The 23,177-nt window shown below is 31.4% G+C and overlaps 1 protein-coding gene across 1 annotated transcript in view; it reads left to right on the top strand.

Moving 5' to 3' along the window:
* Positions 1 to 23,177, top strand: part of LOC124531011 (E3 ubiquitin-protein ligase MIB1) — a 159,983-nt gene that overhangs the window by 130,284 nt on the left and 6,522 nt on the right. The window lies entirely within an intron of this gene.

Genomic DNA, 23,177 nt, shown 5'->3' with positions numbered 1-23,177 from the left:
CCGCCCATAGACAGAGGCACAGTAAGAATTAATGACCATTCCTTACAGCAGCATTGTGCCCCCATACTTGCGAACTAAGATTATGTATTACGTCCCTTCTGCCCGTAGTTTTACAGTAAAACAATAATACTGAGTACTGTTCTTTGGCTGTAAAATATCTGATGAGCGGGTGGCTCCTACTGAGACGGTCTTGCACAAAACCCTATTTTTATTATACAAAGTACTATAAGGACCTAATTTTGTACCCAGTTAAAATAAATAAAAAACAACGTATTTTGTAATTTTTATCCGCTCAAAATACTATATCAACCGCCTTTGTAATCTTCTCATGATTCAGAGAAAGTACGTACCTTTTTAATTTTTATTTTATCAATATGATTCATTGATTTTATAATAATAAAAAATTATTTATACCCATAAATGTTACTGTTCTCGGTTAATTTTCAACAAGTTTTAACTTTATTTTAAATTTGCTTTAGCCTGTTTTATAAAAGAAAATAAATTGTATTCAAAATTATTCACTCCGATGTACTTAGATAATAATTAAAAATTAGACACGGTGAAGACATAACCTATTTTGCAAAATCTTATAATATTTTTAAAACATTTTTTACGAGAATCATTATTTTTAAGGTACAAATGAATCCTTGGATCGCAAAGCACCTTATTATATTTTAAAAGTCAATTTACGTCAAACGATCCTTCCGTATATAATGTAATTTGTAAAGTTTGTAAAACAATGGATAATTCTAAGCATACATATAGATATATATGTTCAAACGGTGTTGTCTAATGTGGGTGCCCGCCCTAAGTTCTTTTCGCATTTTGCTACTCCGCACTTCTTTTGTTTCAGCGCTTCCTTTCCAAACTACGTTACGTTTAAATTGTCACTTTTATTATCCGCTTTCGAGCCAAGCTTCTCTTTAAACTTCCTGAATATACGGTTACTGAAATAGATTACCTCTATAGATAACGATTTCATACAATGTGAAATAAATACTCGGGTACTTGTTTATGTATTCTCAGACAGCATTTACATTTTTTTTTATTTAAATCTATTTATCATTCTGATCACGTATATAGTTGTTGAGTTAACCGATCCTTTTAGTAATTAGGTGTAATTTTTGTTACGCTCTTTTATATTGACTTCTATCTATTTTGTCTTATCACCGTTATGCGTATATAAACTGCATGTATCACATGGCACAGATGCTCCACAACTTGGTGGTAGGGTTTTGTGGGAACCGTTCTGGGTAGGTTACCGTTTTGAAGGTTTGTTGAACCAGTGTGACTACTATCTCCTCTCAAGGTTGGTAGAGCGTTTGCAATGTAAGATATAAATAAAAATAAATAAAAAAATTAAGAATAGCTAAAATCTTACCATGTTATAGTCTGTGGGCAGCAATTACTATGGGGCCTGTTTGCGGGACCGCTTGCATATAATATAAAATAAAAGGAATATATTTTTTCAATATGACAATTAATTGTAATTACAGTTCAAATTGTAGTTTCAGTTTCAGTTTATATCAAAGTAACGAGCAGTCTAAGATTAATTCACTATTTTAATTACAAAATGAGGTTTTTTTTATAAATTCATTATCATGCTTATTTTACAACAATGATTTTTTCTTGTAACTGAAGACTTTTTTTCGTCACATAATTAGCGCAAAAGATATTTGTATGTTCTTACAGTTAGCTTATAATTTTCTAAGATCATAGTTCCACAAAGCTCAAGATTAGAAAATTAATAGAAAATATTCCGAAGATAGAAAAAGCAGATATAAACTAATCTTAGTTTTACATATTCCATGTGATTATCATGTGATTTTGATAGCCCTGATAGTATGCACTACTAACAGTTCAATAGTTCATTATTTATATAGCAACACTATACAATTTACCTACTTATATCTATTTCCAAAGTTCGACAAAACAAATTCAGCTACAGTGAAAAATAAACCATAACCATAATGAATACCTTAAATCAGCATTTCCCAAAGTATGGGTCGCGACCTTCTGGTGGGTCGCATGCGAATATTGGGTTTGCCCTGCCTATCCTTGTCTTCCCTTGCCAGTTTGATTAATCTAAGTCCTCCTTCCCATCAGTACCTTCAGGAATTAAAGGCGTGATTTTCGGCTGATTAATATTAAAATAAATAACCGAAATAAATTGGACGTATGAAGCCCATTACGATAACACTATATAAAAAGTTTGTGTTTAATTTATGATAACAAAATATAAAAAAGCAGATGTATCCTACTCTTTCTCATTGAGAGGCCTCTTTCTCTTTATGAAAATATGGAGATGAGACATGAATTTGATTTTTTGTTAGGTTAGTTTTGGTCCGGTCAACAGGACACAAGGAATTTTTATTTTCCGTAGTATATTTCGCAAAGAATGTAGTTCCAATTATGATGGAGTTCCCGAACGCCGAAGTCATTTCAGATCTTACATGTAAAAATATAAGGGAATTCTCTCTTTCTTAACTCAACATATACATATATATACTTACTTAGCCTTACAATGAATGTCTGTCCGTTAGAAACATGATTTAACCGTCGGATTAAAACTTTAACCTTTTAATTATAAATCTTATTACATCTCTTTGATAGTAATAGACCGACCGGTCGTCCGTCAAGTTTGTATATATAAATATTTTTTTATAGTAAAATATTTTCACTATTAACATTTTTTCCCTCTTCTTTCTTTTCCCAGCGTCCCTACGCTACAGCACATCAATTTCTAATAAGAAAATATGTTAGGGCAAGTTGTATCGGATGATACTTCACAAACAAATTTAAAAAGACATTGCAGCTCCTACCAGACATTAGCTAGTGTTTAAAACATCACTGTAAAATGACCTCATGTTAAAATAACCTTTCTATAACACGCAAACGGTGTACCGGAAATCGTAGCGCCTCGCCGACCTCGTCTCGCTAAATTTTCACGTGCAAATTGTACCTATATTTAATTTTACTTAAAATTTGAAACAACCTTAATTAAACTGAACAAAAATCTGAGACACTAATTTTGGCAATTTTCTTTTTATTTTACATTACAACAAAAAATATTAAAAATGTTTATAAATCAGTTAATTATATCATCATCCTCCTGCCCTTGCAATTTTTACTTGAAGTCGCTGCAGCATATCTTCTTCTTTCATACTTCTCTTTCTGACGTCACCCCATAATTAACATTCTTTCCAGCGGTATCATTTTTCATATAATCCATTCATCGTTCCCTTCCTCACAACATGGTCCTCATTCCTCATTCAGTTTTATCTATATACGAACTTTAATTTATTTTCACCTGATAGATGGGGGGGGGGTAAAGTATGTGGTAGTAAAGCTTGCAAATGAATTCTAAACTAGTTTTCTGTAGTGAGCTACATTATTGCACACTTTTTGTACTGCTGTCAGCAGATACAAAACTATTATTCGTTTTACACGTGGAATTTATTGTTTTTATAAAATTTATTTTTTCCTATTTAAATTTGTGTTTGACTTTAATAATATTTTTTATCTATTTCCATCATTATTCCAAATATAGTATATTTACAAGTGGAGCTAATATTGAGTAATTAGCAATGTACAAACATTTTTATGTATGTCTAAAAATATATCCTACCGTAGGAAATATTTTTATGTAGGATTCCTGCATATATTAAATACCTCAAGTAATTTTTCATTTTTTTTTTTGTTTTATTTGTTATAGCAAGTAAACGGACAACTCAAACCTGGCGATAAGCTGCCAGCAGCAATAGTCATTGGCACTCTAAGAAATAAGTAACGTTCACTACTGTTAACCAAGGGCACTTGCTTTGTCTTGTAATCACACTGATCCCTTAAACCGGAACACAGCATTACAACATACATTATTGATACTCAGTGATAGAGTAACCGTTGTGATGAATTGCCTTATCAGATGGATTGCAAATTCCGTGTTATATATATAATCCTATACATATATCCTATATATCATTCTATTTAAATGAATTATAAAGTGACACGCGCTACGGCTTGGATCCCCGTCCTTATAAAAGTATCGAAATAAAGAGTGCACCTCTGTATTCGCCTGAATGGAATGGCTAGGTTTTAAATTAGCATAAATAATTGGAAATGTTGGTTTCTTAAAATGGACTTTGATATTTTCACTTTCAATAATGTGGCAAAGTAGTCAGTTTTTATAAAAGTCTTATCAATAAAGTTGAAAGTTCTTTGAATATGATTACTTGAACGCGTTTTTTGAAACAAACTTTATCTAACTAATGACTTTATTGAAGACGTTAAGTAAATAATAAATATTTTTTAGCCCTTATTTTCATTTTTATCTACAAAGTTCTGCAGTAGATTACAAAGTAACCAAATTTGTCATAACTAATTGTTTCTAAATAAATACATATGTTTACATAATAGTATATATGAACAATAATTCGATCTTAAATAGTTATAAATATCTACCCATGGTGAAACCCAAATACTTAATCACCAAAAGATTCATAGAAATCGGCCCAAGCGTTTAGGAATTCAGGTACATAACCACGTATGGAAGATTTATACCTATGTATACATAAAGATATGGGTAGGCCCTTCTATATACGCTGAAATAGATTAATTTAAAAAACCAAGTTGTGGCTGCCTTCCTTTTACATCCTACATGGTGGAACGATGTATTTTTTTATTTATACGAGACCACAATCACACTCTAAACGTTTCAATAAAAAAATCTATACCCACTCAGAATCGAATATGTCAAATATATGCAGAAACAGTGACGACTGACTCAAAGAAAAGTTTATTCATATAAAAACACCAGCCGCTATAACAATCCACCCCCATGTAGCATTATGAAATTAATTCAAAATCTGCAAAGCAATATAAGAAACGTAAAACAAGGAAGGGCAGTTGATGAAGGTTATCAATTCTCTTTCAAACAGACAATAAATTAATTTAAAAAATCGAGTGCCATGCCAGGTCACCAAAATAATTTACTAAACATATCTTAAAATGCCACATCAAAACCTATTATAAACTTTCTGTGGAATGTGAAAAATTTGAAATTATGTGATATCGTTGCGGGTTTTACCCTATTTTCATAAAAAAATGTAAAAATAAGATTAATTTTGCTAACTATAGAAAGATAAATCGCTTCACAAACAGATCATCATCATCAGATCAGATCAGCTGATTGAACTACGACAAGTTTTTAATTAATTTATCAATTTCTTTTATAATTTAATACGACTCACGAACGTGCATGTGTGTTTGTTCTTGATAAATAATTAAACAATTTAGCACAATTTAGTCAATGTAAGAATCACATGTGAAACACAAATTCTTGCTTAAATAAGAAAAGTAGCAGAACCAAATATAATTCCAAATATTATTTTTCAAATTAAATTCCAGATAACTATTACATACTTAATTAATGATTAGTTTTGAAGATAAATATGATTTCTCTTAAGCAAGTTTCGTATTACTGAAATTAATTATGTCTGTAGATAATAGTAGGTATGTGTGTGTGGAGTGGCTTAGGAGATCGTAGTGAGGGGCGTTTAACGGGCTAATTATCAAACGGCTAATGAAGTTTGTATTCAGCGGGCGGGCACAGAGCGCCGCGCGGGGCTCGGAGGCGCTACGTGCTGCGACTTGCAAAATGGTCCACCTGATAACTCCCCGCCCTCCACAGAAAAATTGCAGAGAAAAAGTTTCATCGCAAGGGAACGTGAATGAAATGAGGAATTGTGTCGGCCGCTTTCGGGATTATTTCCAACATAAAATTCTACGAAGGAATCTTTTATTTCTATTTCAATTCATCAAAACGTCTCCTTTGTGCAGCGAACCTCGATCCTCGCGTGCATGCAAAACTCGACGCGTGCTTTTGATGATGCATCTCTAAAACGCACCTTGGATACGAAGACACGTCTAAGATACGAAGTCTGTTTAGCGCGGGTATAATTTAACCCCGTCGCAGAGTTCCTTTGACTTGACATGATAATTTATGGTTAGTTGAGTTACGTGTGCTGAACACGAGTGCCTATGTATCTTGTTTAAGCGACATGAGATTAATTATCACGGAAACTATTATAGTTACTGAAATGATATATATCGTCTATACTGTCATATTGTAAATGCAGTTACGAAAACTTACACGACGACAATCAGTTTCAAATTAAGAAAAAATCAGCTATAATATAAACATTATGTTATTTAGACATAGGTGACGGACGAACTATTAACTTTCCTTCGAGAAATCTGTCATTACAACGAATGAATAATATCTATTACACTATTGACTCAAGAAAAACTATAACTATCATTAAAATCCATCTGATCACGAGTATACTCGCTTTTCCACATCTTAATAGATTATAAAGTTATGTTTAAAGTAAATATCTTTAGAATATTTATAAATAGAAGGACAGTTATATATTTTCTTTATCAATCGTGCGTTGTTAAATTAGATTTTTGTTTTTGTTGTTTGTTCTTAGATAAATATTGAAATGACTTGTAATCGATAATTAAATACTTTTAAATATACGACAAAAGAAAACATTGTATTGCAATCAATTTCGACAAAAAGTTCTCGCTCCATCTTCCATGCTTCAGTAGCAAAATTCAGCAAGCACTGCAACAACTGCAGCTTATTCATCACGCTACTTTTTACACCATACGTTTTGCTCATGTTTTCTCTAGCAGTAATACACTGTTCTGAGAAGATTTCGCTTCCTTTTAACAGTTTTTCCTTCAGAAATAGTGTTAAGTAAAGTAAGATTACTAAATCTTTATAGTAAACTTATTATATAACAAGAAATTATTTAAAAACAAACCACGATTTAACAAACAAACTTTTCTTATTTTTTTTTAAATAAATAAAACAAATATTTAAAAAAAATCTATAGTCTGAATAGCAGTAGATTGTAGTACACCTATTCATAAATTAAAAACTTAAAAATACTAGCTAAGAAAATGAAATAAATACCAATGATATTCCTGATATAATTAATCCTTATATTTTGCTTTCTAAGCTAAGAGTAAATACAATGTGAATACAGAAAAGCAAGAATTGAAAATATAAAAACAGAAAATATTAAATTTATAATAACATAACTGGTTTTCCATCGGCGCTTAAGTACCTAAATTAAACCCAATAAATATTCCCAACATTAAAAAAAAAACAACATAACAGGGATTTCTTTAAATCAGTTTTAAAATCTGATTCCAGTTATTAGTCTTTAAGTTTCTGTGCTTTCAGTAATGTCAATAATTGACTAAAATCCAACTTGAGTACTATTGACATTCTGCATTCAAAGCATTTCCGTTTCAGAGCAGAGTCCAATACGCTATCTCTATATCTATTGACCAAGTAGCTTATATAAAAATATATATAGCAAATTTCTGTCGGTATCTTTATAGACATAAAACAATTATTCCTCACGGCAACGTAACGGAAACTGTATGTTTATTTTAAAATTTCTTATATATGTAGATATTTCTGACAAGTCTTATGTAAGCTTTCAGATTTGTTTCTGGTGGTAAAGATTAAGGAACACAAAAACTAATATGATGAGGAGTTTCTCAAGGAATATTTTTTGAAACTATTTTGTTTTTGATTCATTTAAATAATATTCATAAACTTGTAATCAAACTCAAACGGTCCCTATACATATATCTAAACATATTTTGATTATGTAGTACTATGTATAATGTCTAGTTTCAATGTAAAATAATTTACCCGTTGTGAAAATGAGTTGAGTCTGAAAGAATAAACAATAGTGCCAATTAATCCGATTGCGAATTATTAATGTGTATATTGAGCGTTAACACGTGGATATACGTGAAATGGTTTCATTTAATTAACACTGATTCCTTCTTATCGCATTTTTTTACATGAAAACATTAATAATACATGTGTTAACCTGCATCACTTTTATATTTTCTCTGGTTTTCCAATGAAATTTTTCATTGGTAAAAAAGAAAAAAAAACGTACTTGCAACAAATATGCACAGGTCAATTTAAATTGGTTACTATTAGGTTTTTTATAAATACACATTTTTTTTATTTAAAACTGTAATATTTAGTAACGCACACTTAGGGTTACACTAACCTTATGTGCCACAAAAGTATTTGTAGAATATCTTTTTTATATTTTGTATGGTTTATTTTATAAAATCGGTCGTGGTACAAACCGCTACGTAGGAAGCTTGCATTAATATAAATGACAGATCTAAATTGTTCTCTTGAACTTGGTATCTCTAACCGAAGCCTTGAGCAGAACAGTACGTTGTCCATCCCATACTAAGTTCCCTACTTAATCTATAACTCGATAGTCAAGCCACATTTAGATTACCTAGTTTAAATCTGGGGCTCGGCGTCTGTAACTAATGTTAAAATATAACAAATAGCACAAAGTAAACTAGTTGAAGATCTTTAACTATAATTTTATTACTTAAAATTAATAATTGATGATGACCTACAAACATACACGAACATTTGAAATTTTAACATAAATATCTGCAGCTCCAATATTTAAAAGTGTGAAACGTAATATTGCTACAACAGAGCTTTAATTACGTGAGCAAAATATTCCACTAAACATAACATAATAAAAACTTTTTACCAATACAGTATTATTATTTTATTTTATATTATTATATATTCATTTCAAATCTTACAATCGATAAGCTAACGGAGTAATAAATAAGATTACTTCTCAAATCACATCTTGTTACATTATATTTAAGAATTGACAACGTCGTGACTTGCTTAAATACAAGACAACCCACATAACGACAAATGTTATAATATTGTAATTTTTCTCAGTGACTCTACACAATGTTGTTTGAGAATTCGAAAAAAATGAATGGGAAATATTTGTAAATTAACGTTGTAAGTCTTGAATGAATATTGGGTTTATTTATAAATATTATATAAATATAGCTCGGATACGCACTATGCATATGCATGCATGCAAGCATGCATGTAATAGAGAAAAATTAAAAAAATAACTGTGTTTAAATTTCTAAGTTTATATTTGTAATCGTATAAGTTCAAAAAATATATTACAGTTTGTAAGTATAATGGGTACTAAAATCCTGAAACTGAAAAAATCCTTTTAGGCAAACATATTTTTAATGCAAGTCCAGGCGAAACGCTCTACATTCTACTTAAGCTTCTCAATGGAGCTGAAATCTGGTAAGCTTACCTCTATTCTAATATTTCCTAAAGCCGGGCTTACGATTATTTTCTCAGGCGCGGAAACTGGCCTTGATACTATCTTTAAAAACGTTGTGCCTCCATTTTATGACTATCAATTGACTGCAAAAATAAAGTGGGGTTATATACATTTTTTTATTTCCTGTTAGTCATCGTTTATTTATAACTATATATATTTAGATTCTCTTCCGAAAATTCCGACCGAAACCAGCATTTGAATACCGATTCATGTCCAGATCGGTCCTGCCTACAAATCGATAATTACGTACAACCTGTATTTATTTCATGTCATTAAAATATTTTAACATATTAAACATATATTTAAAGCTGTACGAATATGATTTTATGTTCAATAATCATTCATATTGAACTAATATTTTTCATATTCATATTATAATGTCGATAAATTTATCGTTCCAGATTAAAAAAATAATGTACGACCATATCATTTTCAGTACGACATCTTCTTAATAACATTTTAGGGAATCTTCTTAATACAGTTGTTATAGAAAATTTTAATAAAATTATTTAAAAATTGAACATTTAATTCGGCAGTGTGTCTGAGCTAATTGTTTCGAAAGATAATTTCGCGTGGGTTTATAACATGGGCGGTTGAGCGCAGTCCCGGGCAGGCGGCGCGTTACTGATGGCGGAGGCTCGGGCACACATGCTACTAATTACTCATTTAAGGTCGGCCTGCTAGACGTAACGAGCTTAAATACCACCTTCTCTTAACTATTTTGCATCATACACTGAATTCAAGATGAGTTTATGCGGCAAGGTTCGACTATCTGGAGCAAACTATACATTAATTTGTTGTAACTCAATTTTATTACCCAATTTAGTTTAGCAAAGGCCTAAGTATATGCATTATTCTCTTAGAATTCCCGTCATCAATATGGAATTTTAATTCTGTTATTTATATATAAAGAATCTTCGAATTTGAACTACGTATAATTAATTAAATTATGCAAAGTGTACGTGTACTAACTTTAATTTAATTTAATTAACACTTTTAATTAACTTTAATTTAATTAAAAGTGTCAATTTTAATGTTTTCTTATTGAAGAACGTGTACAATATAAATATAATAAAGCTTAATGTTAAATTGTCTTAGAACCATGCGTTGATAAAATGTGCATACCTGGTCTCCGCCATAAGCCGCTCTGTTTAGTAAAGCGGGATTACCAAACAGCCTCCGTTGTTTACCGTAGCCAAGACGCTATCAATGGCTCTTATCTCATATATTCAACCGGTTTATATGCAAACTAATAATTGTACTATAGTACGCCAACTGTCTGCTATATACAGGGAAACTAAATATATCACCTTTGTACTTGTAGCTATTTCTATAAACAACGAGAATTTTTCTCGACTTTTTTAATTATAAACAATAGTTTAAAATAATAGAAATTTGCACAGATATACATACAAATGATAAATTTTATTTTTTATTCAGAATAGTATATTTTAGTTTTTTCATAAAATAGATTTGATATACATGTAGAAGCAATTGTTATACTTTTATTTTACGTATAAATATTTAAAAAAATAGTAGATATTATAATAGATACGAATTCTTACAATTTGAATTTTACATCATCAAACATCAACAGCCTGTAAATTCCCACTGCTGGGCTAAAGGCCTCCTTTGAATTTTTATTAATTATTAAATGTCAATCGAAATGAAATTCGTATTTATGTATTCGTTACAAGTCCAAAAATAACCCAAACTTAAAATAATCTTAGATAAACGTACTTTTGGTAAACGATACTCATCGTTCAAAACATTCAGACATTCAATTATTAAGGAGTTATTATAAAGAGGGGCATGCTGCGTTTTGTGTATTATTAAATTCTCCATTGTATTCACTAGCAGAAGCGATAAGGGAATGCTCAATAAAAACAAAGTATTATCGTAGCAGCGTGCCAAGTAACGTGAAGTAGGCGTAATGCGCTACGCCTTACGTGGCCTCAAAGTTTTAATCATATAATGATTCTAAAACATCAACCTTACGTTAGACGTAGGTGAAGTCTAAATATAAATTATATCCTCATGTTATAAATACTGTGTTCCATCTGATAGAATTTTCGTAACAGAACTATCGTTAAAATTAGATTAAGATCAAGTTTTTGTTCTACGTTTATCGTAGTGACATTTACATAGGTTGCTATGGGATGAGAGAAAACGCCTTTAATTAACAAAGTGATATAAAAAATAATTAGTAAAATTACATATATTTTGGTGCGAATTATATTCCAGAATATTTGAATAAATATGGACAAAAAATAAAACGTCTTATCGGTTATTGATTATTTTTCATTAAAATGAATTTTATATATTTTGTGCCTAATGATCAGAGAGCTAGCCATCATTCCGTTGTGTGATTTGGTAATTTATCATAACAATAGCAATTGAAATTTAGATCAATACGAATAATCACTTTGATTTAATATATTAAAATGAGGGTTTTTAAATAAAACACTGTAACTAAATCATTTAAATTTATTATTCTAAATACGAACTAAATATATGTCGCAGACATCCAGAGCTTTGCGTTAATACTGGTTGCCGTTGAAAAATGTACAATAATAAGTTTTACTAACACAGACAGTTGGTTGGTGTATTTATTATTAGGAAAAAAATAATTTTGAATCTTTTCTTGCTCTTTTTACAATATGCTATCTAATAACGCTGAATTACCATGGTGATGGACGCAGCTTTACAAATCTATTAATAAAATCTGCCACATAAGCAAATCCTAAAGAAATTTTGCACTCGAGCTCCTTAACTGTAACGTATATTATGTCATTGGTATATCTGCAATTCGTTCAGAGATACAAGTATCGCCATCTAGCGGCAGATGCTGGAACAGTGTAGCATTAACTCTACGTCAGTAGTTACAAAAACAGGCACCACTGATGCGACGCTCTATCGATTTTTAATAATTCTTTGTTGAGAGGAAACACATATCAGCTTAACTCAAAGTACGGTTCAGAACAGATTATATTAATGAGACAGAATGAACTCAATAGTCATCAAATCTCTTCGTCTTAACTATCAATTAGTATTATAAAATGGTAAAATACAGCGTGTCATTTTGTGATGTAACTATATTACATTTGAATTCAGTAATTAATTGAACTGAATGTACAACGATATTAAGAAAATACAGTCTTTAAGATCTTCAAAATAGATGTTTTAGAACTTATCTCACGATCAAATCAGCAGATATGTATTCCAAGATTCTCATTCAATCACAATTATTACAGTAGTCCAAAGATCTACACATAAATGTGATTTGATGTTTATCAAAATAATCAACATTTAAAATCTTTAATATAGTTTTTTATTTAACTTATCAATACATGTAATATTTACAAACTTACAATTATTTATTATACTCTTATAAAAGTCGAAAATAAAAAAAAAACGTAGTGACTACTTTTAACTTATGACATCCACATAATATTTTATTAAATAATTAATATTTTAATTTATTGTCAAACTAATAACTCCGTTATTTATCAACGTTGTGATGCTGTATTGAGTGCCAAGACAAATGTATAAAATTACATATATGTATTACATTTTATTTACAAGTATCATCATCATTTTAGTTCAATTGATATGTGTCAATTGAATTTGAGTAATATTTAATAATTTAAACTAGAATATATAAATAATTATATTTTTAATTTATTAAAATCATAAATAATTAAATTTACAAATCTTCCTTCTTTCTTTCTTTTCTTCCTGTCTCTGTTCGTTTTAACGTGATATACTTACAGATATTTAAACCCAAAAACTTTTGTGTAACATATGGATACACTTTATATATCTTTATATTATTTTTATATACATTTTATTATTCAGATTTAAATTAGTTTTATAATTTATATAATTTAAAAAGACGCCTTTTATTATTTTCTTAGTAGTGAACTTTAGTATTGATTAAACGCTTTCATAGCAAGTTATAAGTGATCGCCTGTCTTATGATCGCCTTCAATCATTTACACGGTCTTATCCACCCGTGGCGTTATTACTCTCGGCTCTTTCTATTGAATAGCGATTTTACTCTGTTCCTTAATTAGATCTAAGGAATTCAATTATAGCGATGCCAATATACATATATCTTTGACCACACGACATGCAAACACTGAGAGATTCATATGTACACATGAACAAATTGAAAGCAATTTATTAAATTTTTCTTATTATTCTACAATCTAAAAAAATACTTTCTTTGTAATTTCATTTTTATATAAACTGAGCCTGGCCAGAGCCTATCCGAACTGACATGAATCTTTAATATAGGAACATTTTTATCGATATAATTGTATCCAAAAACATGGAATTTTCCAAGTAATTACAATCATACAACATAAATAGTTATACATTAATATCTTTATTACTCTACAATCATATAATAAGGAATTTTTATTTTGTACTTTATTATAGTTAATTCTTAATTACGTTCAGGATTTTGTTTTTATGATGATCTAAAAATAAAGAAGGAAGTTTTCTCTTATTACGACATTCTCTCGTACGGCTTAGAGATCAATGAATGTAGCTTAATTTTTAGCCCGGGCTTAACATAAAGGCAAAGTTTTAATCTGTACTCTAGATCTCTTCGCGTATAAGGTTTCGTCGAACTTTAAACAAATAAGTAACTATAGAGAAATTTATTTAATTATTTATTTTAACTAAAATGTAATAAAATAACAACGTTTGTGTTACTAGTCGTAATATATTTAAACATAAGTTTAAATTATGTTTGTGATGAAATGGAAAGGAATATTTATAGACGCTGGTATATTTTAAGATCTACATGAAATATTGTATTATGAGTTTCATCACGGCTAGTGAAACATGACACCTAGTCTTTGTATGTCATGTAACTATGGTTACATGACATATGATCAAAAATTTAAAAAATATTGTAAATCAAAAATAACCCATTAATATAAAACCATACAAGCTTTTTTCGATAAAAAAACATCAAATGAAATATCTCTTTAATACAACTAGATTTTAACAGATTAAAATTGTAGCTGCTCTTAATCCCGATCAAATCATCGAAATCGGATCGGTAATATTGAAGTTCCGCAGTCGAACCGCGCTTTGTGAAATAAAAAAAAAGAAAAACAAATTACATACGAGGTTACGAAATGTATTTTGTTTCATTGGCAACAAGAAAACATATTATGCTAAATCTTTTCAACTATTATTTTAAAAGTTAGCAATATTTATTTAGTCTGAAATTGAAAAGAGTGTCTTCTATCGAATGTATGTATATCTTGAGGTATAAAAGTACATATTTTTTCAAACTTACGCCAGTAAAAGTAATAAAAGTATATTTTTATATCCAAATGAATATAAGAAACGATATATATACACGGCTTCGGGCAGTCGTCAGGAAACTTTCAGCGGCCTCTGGACCGATGCCAAAGTCTCTGATGGCTATTTTCGCGTCATCCACACGAATACCATGACAGCGTCCCACCCCGTGTTAAAGCTATACTATTACAAATGCTTGAAAATAACTATTGCTATATCGAAGCGAACGAACAATAGCTATTAATATAAAAATCTTTACTCCTAGGTTCTCTAATTCTAGAACAAAGAATAAAAATATTGTTGAGATTATAATGATTTATTTAATAAATCAATATCTTTATTCTTTATTTATTATTCCCTTTTTTTTCCAAGTTACGGCAAAATTACATAATTCGTATCACACATGAATAAGCCGGTGTTACGGCGATAACTTTTGTTATTCGTATAGACATATGAAACCATTCATCCGTTCAATTAAAAAAATAATGCTAAGCCGAATTGCATGTAAGTAACTCTATTAAAATCGTTGACTAGCATTCATTATCCCCCTGTCTAGTTTTACATTCCCTTTTGTTAGCGACAGTCGTTGCATGGATGCATGAATAAATTGTTTTTCAACGTGATTTTGAGAATTGAACATTCTCAACTAACTGGTAGGTCAAGATCCCTTTCTCATAGAAAACGCCTTTGTGCGATAGTAAAAGGCGTGCACTATTAAAGGGCGCGGATCGGGTCGGTCGGTCGTTTATAGCGTAGTCTGCATCATTCATTGCCATAGGTAAGCTTTCGTTTGAGATTTAAGATCTACATGTTAAACGTAGTCATGAGAAACGGAACGGGTCAATACGTCATAAAATGTTGCATTATTCTAAATTTTTAACTGTTACATTACATTAAGATAAAAGCATCGATGTTTCGGATTTCGAGTTAAATCCGATAGTTAAGATAGGTATCAATTCGCGCCCTTAGACGCACGAAAGGAACGCGAGAATCAATCACATTTCGTAGAAGTGTTGGACGCAATGCACCGTCTTGGTGTGAGTTTGTCTTTGATTATGTTGCGTGTGCTGTCATTGCCCTGGTCCCGTCGTCGCCCCCTCTCGTAGTGAAACAATGAACGGAACCTGGCGTAATGCTCGCTATGGTTCACCCTTATGATTTAATGACACCCTAAACGACCTTTCTGTTTTTGTTACGTGCCTTTACATTTACGTGATTTGTAGTTTTTGTTGTATAAGACCTCTACCAAACATTAATTTATATACATACTTTTTTAAAATAAAATCTTTACATTGTGTATAAATTAATATAATATAATAAAATTTTAATTTTTTGATTTTGATAGACTATCCTAGATCAAAAATTCAACCTAATCTATTATAAAACAATTTGAGTTACTTCTATCTAATTAAAAAACCAAGTTTTCATCAATTAATATACATAACTTCTATACTATGAAATTTAAACAAAACTAAAATAAATAACTCAGTGTTTGTCTTTTAAAGTAGAAACTAATACCCAAAAAAAATCTGTAATTCGTTTTGGACTTAAGTAAATGAACATGTGATAAATAAAATAACAAAAACTCAGCTGTACACAATTTGTAGCTTATAAGCAAGCATCGATTAGAAATGATTGTTAAAGAAACAATAGGATCAAGAACAAGGCGCGGCTGTCCGTGGTGTATTGTAGGGCCGGCGACGGGCAGGGCCGGGCACGGGCACGATGCCATTCATCCGAGACCGATCCGCATAATGAGATGCAGTGTTCCTCCAGATGTGGCGCAGGCGCGGCTATTTTTTGTGCTCCCCTTTTTGCTACGACTTTTACTACTGACAATGTCACGTTTCTCGGATATTGCCTTAAAACAAAAGAATTATTCAAAGTTATACAGTAAATAGTTAGTCATTCATACAACATTCTTGATATAACGACAATGAAATATCGTTCTTAAAAATATATTTAAATGTTACAATACTGCGTCGTAGAAGTAAATTTTAATGCAGAGAATTAAACCATTATAATAGTAATTATATATAAAAACACAAAAGAATGAAAGTTATAAAATCATTGAAAAATGTGCTATTTAAATACAGTCAGGATGTTCTTACACCTTATCATTAAAAATATATTGTGTGCTAACATTTTAAATATCAGATATGAAATCAATCTCCCATTTTAAAAATACATCGAATGAACATCTGTATGGCTATATATAAAATTCCTTGGCTTTTACTTCCCATATCTAAATATACAATACGGTTCTCTGAGACGAACTCCACTGCTAGCCTCACGTTTATTTATGTTGCCTTAGTCAGAACTCTTGCCTCAACTCAACCACGCCAGATGTTATTTTACGACAAGTCGCTACCCAATAAATAAATGTATCTTTTACTGAACAATTTAAAATCCATATTATTTTTATCCATATCGGATTTTTAGTATTAGTTTCATAACACTATTAAAAATTAATATGATATGATACTATTAACCTGATCGATTTTTAATGAAATACATTTAAAATGGCCACAATTAATGAATTTCAGTTAGTTTAAAAACCAAATGTTAGAAATGTAAAAAAAATATCTCTTACGAATTCCACATTTGCTGATTAACTTAAACCCTGGCAAACACATTGTGCATAAAGTAATCACTTGCAAATCAAAATCACAAATAAATCCTTATCGTGACACAAAAGAAGGAAAGGCCACACGATGGTCCGGTTCATACACGCAGGCATACCCGCGCAGCTCCATACTTCTTTACATTCCATACGATTTAAATACTATGGGAAGTAAGGAAGCACGGAACTAGCGCAAGGCTATGTTTCTTCGCTCTTCAATGTTTTTCGGTTTCTTTGCTGTCATAATCTTGATGACGATTGGTTCTGTAGTAAGGTCGCGGTCTACGCGGCGCCATCTCTAGGAAGATGGTACGCGATAGCCACCTTCATAAGAGGAGGTGGCAGCGAGCGACACGGCTACATGGCAGCTCGTGGGGCACTGGCAGCAGGCTCAGTGCGCACGCGCAGTCCAGGTCTAAAAATGGAGTCAACCGACGGAGTTCGCTTTCGAGTCGCGAGTACCATCCATTCCAAATTTGTATTTTCCCGAAATAGATCCGACGGCGGGCGTCCGTCGGATCGGTTACTCAAACGTGCACCGACCTGCAGCTTACGGCAATTCGAAGTGCACGAAGCGCGGTGGAGTCCCGATCGCGGACTCGCCGAAGGCGCTTATGTAAGAAACACTGTAAACCGCACCGCGTGACGACTGTATCGAAAATAAACGCGCACGCAGAATACGACGCCGCCGACGGGCGCCACATGTGCGCGCTCCCGTCAGCGTTCCGAGGATTGCGCGCTGGAGGGGAGGCTATTATTAGTTGTACACCATCCACCACTGTCACCTCCCGCGGGGTAGTCACGCTATACATAGTTTCCATCAGAAGATCTGGCAATCCTCAGCGTTCACTGACCTTTCTAAAAACGTTCTTATAAAAGTAGAAAAAAATGACTAATCTATATACATATGTGTACATACTAAGCAAGAACCAAAGTTGCCCGAACTTTAGTTATTTTTCACATTTAAAAACTGAAATATTATTTATTATTCAGTCATAACACATCCATATAGAGTGTATTTGCAGAATTAAACTATTGAACTACTAATGCAGGCGTATTGTGGCCGAGAATTTCCGTTGTTGGCTCTAAAGCTCGCCTCTACGCTCGCTCAGTCAATAAAAGAATTTTGGCAAACTTTCGTAGACAAACAAGTGGGACGACAGCCAAGTCATCTTTTGTCTACTTGAAAGCAACATAGTTTGTAAGCATTTTTGATATCGCGGCAGTAAACAGGAAACATGAGTATATGAAATCACTTAGATATGAACCGTTAAACATTCTGTCTGCATATTACGTCTTCCTTGCGCATCATTAAACCATAAAAAAGTTGAATTTTATCTGAAATAATGTAAAACGCGATCAAGCGAGATGCACTTCTGAGTAAAGAATAGCGCGATGCTGGCCGTAAAGTATAAACGAGCAAAGAGCGCCTGTTGAATATTAATGTGACATTGTTATTGGTCACAGTTGCCCGCTGCTGCCCCAAACGCACATTTCCATAACTTACTATTCTGGATCCGCGGGGAATCAGCTCGCTGTTGTAGAATATGATCACTCGCCTCTACTAATATCTGCCCTATAAAGTCTGTCGCGACTGAACGTCAATTATTCATTACATAGAATCAGTAAGTAGGCAAGCGTTCCCGGCCACAATTCTGAAACACTCAGTTGATCAATGCAGAGCCCGCGCAATGATTCATGGCTCGATTGTTTCGTATGTATACCGAGACAGCACTTAATGCGGCGCTTGTCATGCGACCTCTGACTTCGATTACAGGCGATTTCAATGTAATCAATGAAAAGGTTTATTTCAATTTTAATAATAATTGTATCCAAAGATTACTTATTACACACATTACATACACATGATTATGTTATAAAAATTACATTAAATATATATATAAATATAAAGAATAATAACTGTTAAACAGAATAGTAAATAATCATTTTGCACTAATAACGTTGTTATAGAATTTATCTGTAAGAAGATGGGAAAGACACTTCCGACACTATCATATTTTCCATTTTCATGAGTTTCTGTGTACTACTAACTACTTAATAATTAGGTGTCTCTCTGAAACAACGTATTCTTCGAATACTTGTTCTGCCAATCATAAAAACATTAATTATTTAAACCCACATAATACAACTCTGTACTATACATCAATTACACTTATATACACACTATGTGCAAGAAGTAAATACACATATGAATAGACATATCCCCAGAAAAGTAATCTCTTCTAGTTATTAAAATAGAGAAAAGGAGATGAATCCATATTTATTTAAATATAGCTTCTTTGATCACAACTAACTCATTATATTATCTCTAGCAAACATATAAATATACAGAATAGGAAACTTATCTGATACAATTATTTTTTATTGAAATTAAATCTAGAATAACACGCCGACGCTATGTTGTCTTTTGGTTTTGAATTAAATATAATTTTATTAATAATATATTTAGCCTCATGAATGAAATGTAACATTTGACTCTTGCGCGCCGATACAAGCCGTAATGAAAACATTATTTACAGCTCGGAGCGATAAAAATAAACCACATGTACAACAAAAAAAGCCATCTTTTGTACCTATCTGTTTAACGACTTAAGGCAACATTGCTAAACAAACTAAATCATTTTATTCTTGCAGTTGCAACCCGGCTGCGACCTAGTTTAAACTAGGACAAGTAAATGTGTATAAGTATTCTATACATATTATATAATATTGCTAAAAATTTAAAATACCTATATCATGCAGGTAGGTGAACCATTACTCTCATAACTTTTACATTTAAATAAAACCGGGTGTTTTTAATTCGATGTTTTTTTAAATAGTAAATATTAATCAACTTAATTAATTTAATATTTCTATCAGAAATTTATTCAAAGGTGTTATCCCTTGTTTCTTGATTAGCTACTAACATTTATTACTAATAATGTTTATCCATTAATAATAAAAAGCGAATAGTCTAATTTTGAAATAATCAAATAGTTTTTACTCTTTATGGTTTACTATTTACTGCAATTGCCTTCGTAGAGTCGCTTAAAAATTATGTGACTAGTTCCTATCTAGGTCATAAAATACTCGTTTTGTCTCGCCCTAGGAATTGTTGCGCAATTGTGTATGCTTTCTCAGCTTGTTTCCGGCACCCCATCAAAAGAGAATCCTAGTTAAACATAAGTAAGATAACTCGAGCATATTATTGGTACTATACTATTATTATTATTTATACTTAATCAGTGGAACTATTAAAATACGGTATTACTACGGTTAGTCGGTGTAAATTGATGTGATTTAAATCAAAATGGTGGTGTAAACCGTAGCTTGGGCATCCTGTTAAGGAAGGTTACATTGTAATTTTATTTCTAAATTTCAAAGCTGCTAGTGTTGTGTGAAACTAGATAATCTTGGAACGTAACATAACACCCAACTATCTTACTTTTTACGGCTGTTTGTTGAAACTGTGTATATTAAAGTTATTCATATCTATTGTATCATATACAAAGTAAAAAAATAAAATTAAATGAATACGCCGTCGTTTATTTTTAAGGACAATATATTGTTGTATCCACAGTGACAGAAGACGCCTGTTACTAAAGCGTGTTTTACAAAAGAAGTATATTTAAACATTATATTGGATCGATAGCAGAGTTGAAACTACTTTTTAGGTATTTTGGCGATTATAATAAAATTATAATGTCTTTTGTGTCTTGTTTTAATCATATGAATTGTTTACACGAAATTGCATTATAAAAATCATTTATATTCAAATATACACATATATTGTTAATAGTATTTCCGATTTGGATTTGGATGTTTACTACGCACACATTACTTGTTCTACCTCGAAACAGCAATATTCTGTAGAGCTGTTTCTGTTTCTGGTTTATATGGCAAGTGAAACTATGTAACTACAGGTACAAGAAAAAATGTCGTAAATCCGTAATAGTAGTTTATGATCAAAGGTGACACGAACTAGCCGGAGTAACACTTTCTTAAAATAATATAAATAATAAAATCGAATTTAATTTTGAGGCTAAGATTAGGTTATAATAATTTACTAATTTTATGTGATGCGCGAAATAGCTCTATACTAATACTAATAAAGAAAAGCGTTAGGTATATTCCTATTAAAGATTTAGTCAGCATTATTATGTTTGATGCCTATATTGATATATTTCCATCGATTATTCATAGCAAATGATATTTCTTATCCTAAACATAAATTTCAGTATTTCGGTGATATGAAGTCAAATTAGCCGTCACTTTTTATATCTATGTAAACATGAGCTGACTGTAAATTGATGAGCACATGTTAGAAGCGCGCTTAATTAAAAAAACGCATTATTACAATGGCGTCACCCAGTGTGGTAGACACAAGAGGAATGAATCGTGCCTGGCAACTGCTCTAGATGTGAAATATTCCTTAGTGATGGTTATTAATTATAGCCGTCGTTGTTTTAAACATGAATCGAAATCCTGTTTTATAACACATTTCGTGGCTTACACATTATTGTATTCGGTTGACCTAAGCCTTGTCATGTAACTGTAGAAATATTGAATTTCAAATGTTACAAATTTAAATATGACCAAAAAAGTTTGTGTTGCTTGTCGGAATAAATACTATACTACACTCCTCACTGAGCAACGAAAACGTATATAATCATTTGAATTAACTGTTTTACATTATGCAAAACTGTTTACAGTGACATTCAACTAATATAAATGCAGTTTTATCTATCTACTTCACTACATTTTGCTTATGAAACTGGTGTTCAAAATGAAATATGTAACGTTATATATAATAGAAATAATACATCTATTGTTAGAATGTAGTGGATATTTAATTTAAATATAATCATAATATATTATAATATAGTAATTTATTACAAACTTTTTAACCTTACCATTACACATGAAATATAAAATATGATTGTGTTTGATCACTTATTCAATATCGTTTGTGTCACTAGATAGCAGTCGCTTAAGACAGTGGCCCTTGAAGAGGTTATTTGAATATACTATAAGTGCAAGGATATGCACTTCAAGGCAAGGATAGCGTGCGCGTGCGCGCGAGACGCGGCGCGCGGCGTTCGGATTCCAACTGTTGGTGTACGTAGGACGAACGCCGCTCGCTGGCCACGACGTTTGACCTTATTTAATTAGTTCGTTCGTTTTTACTCTTTAAACGTAACACAACTTATTAAAATGAGTACCGCCTAATTTATTGTTGCCATCTATACGATTATCAGGGTTAGTACAGCAAGCATGACTCTACCCTTTTCATAATAATTTAATCTGTTCATAGTTGATGTTCATAATTACGATCATTTACATACAAAAATTAGTTCCTTAAACGAAAACTCTTGAAGAATCGTCGTTTTATCGTGATTTTCATTAAATTCCCTTGTATAAACGCAAGCTTGTTGATCTCTACCACCTAATATAAGAGCTATTTCTGTTTCGAGTTCATCAACCTCAAAGCAATCATGAATTTCTGCAACTAAAGTAATTATTTTTTAGCATTAAAAGATAAATTAGGTTTGAATACTATAAAAATAAGAAAAAAATTCTGTTCGTTTTAACTTTTTCAAATTTGGAACGTCAATAATAATTCGTGGCAGGAGGTCTAAGTTTAACCTTGCGTGGGGGTATTTTAAACTTCGTTTCTCTAGTTAGCTTAACAAAGTCGGCTCGATACTCTTTATGTAACTTTATCGGTAATCAAGTTAGGAAATGAGCGAATTCAGCGATACCGATAAGTTTCTCGAGTTCTTTTAGTTTGATTTGGTACAGAAACTTTAATAATGATAAAAATTCTAACGTGCCTTTGGTTATGCTATTCAAATAGCTTTTTGGCTTAACCTATTAGAACGTGTTTATAAGAAATTGTTGCTAGGCGCTAGAACATTCCGGAAGCGGGTGTCTTCAGTAGTATGTATTTTATATAGTTTCGTCTTAGGTATAATTTGTCTCTCTTATCACTTTAT

Source organism: Vanessa cardui, chromosome 7 (genome assembly GCF_905220365.1).
Source record: "Vanessa cardui chromosome 7, ilVanCard2.1, whole genome shotgun sequence".
Taxonomy (NCBI): Eukaryota; Metazoa; Arthropoda; class Insecta; order Lepidoptera; family Nymphalidae; genus Vanessa; species Vanessa cardui.
The sequence above is the reverse complement of the archived record's forward strand: the minus strand, read 5'-3'. Positions and strand labels throughout refer to the sequence as shown.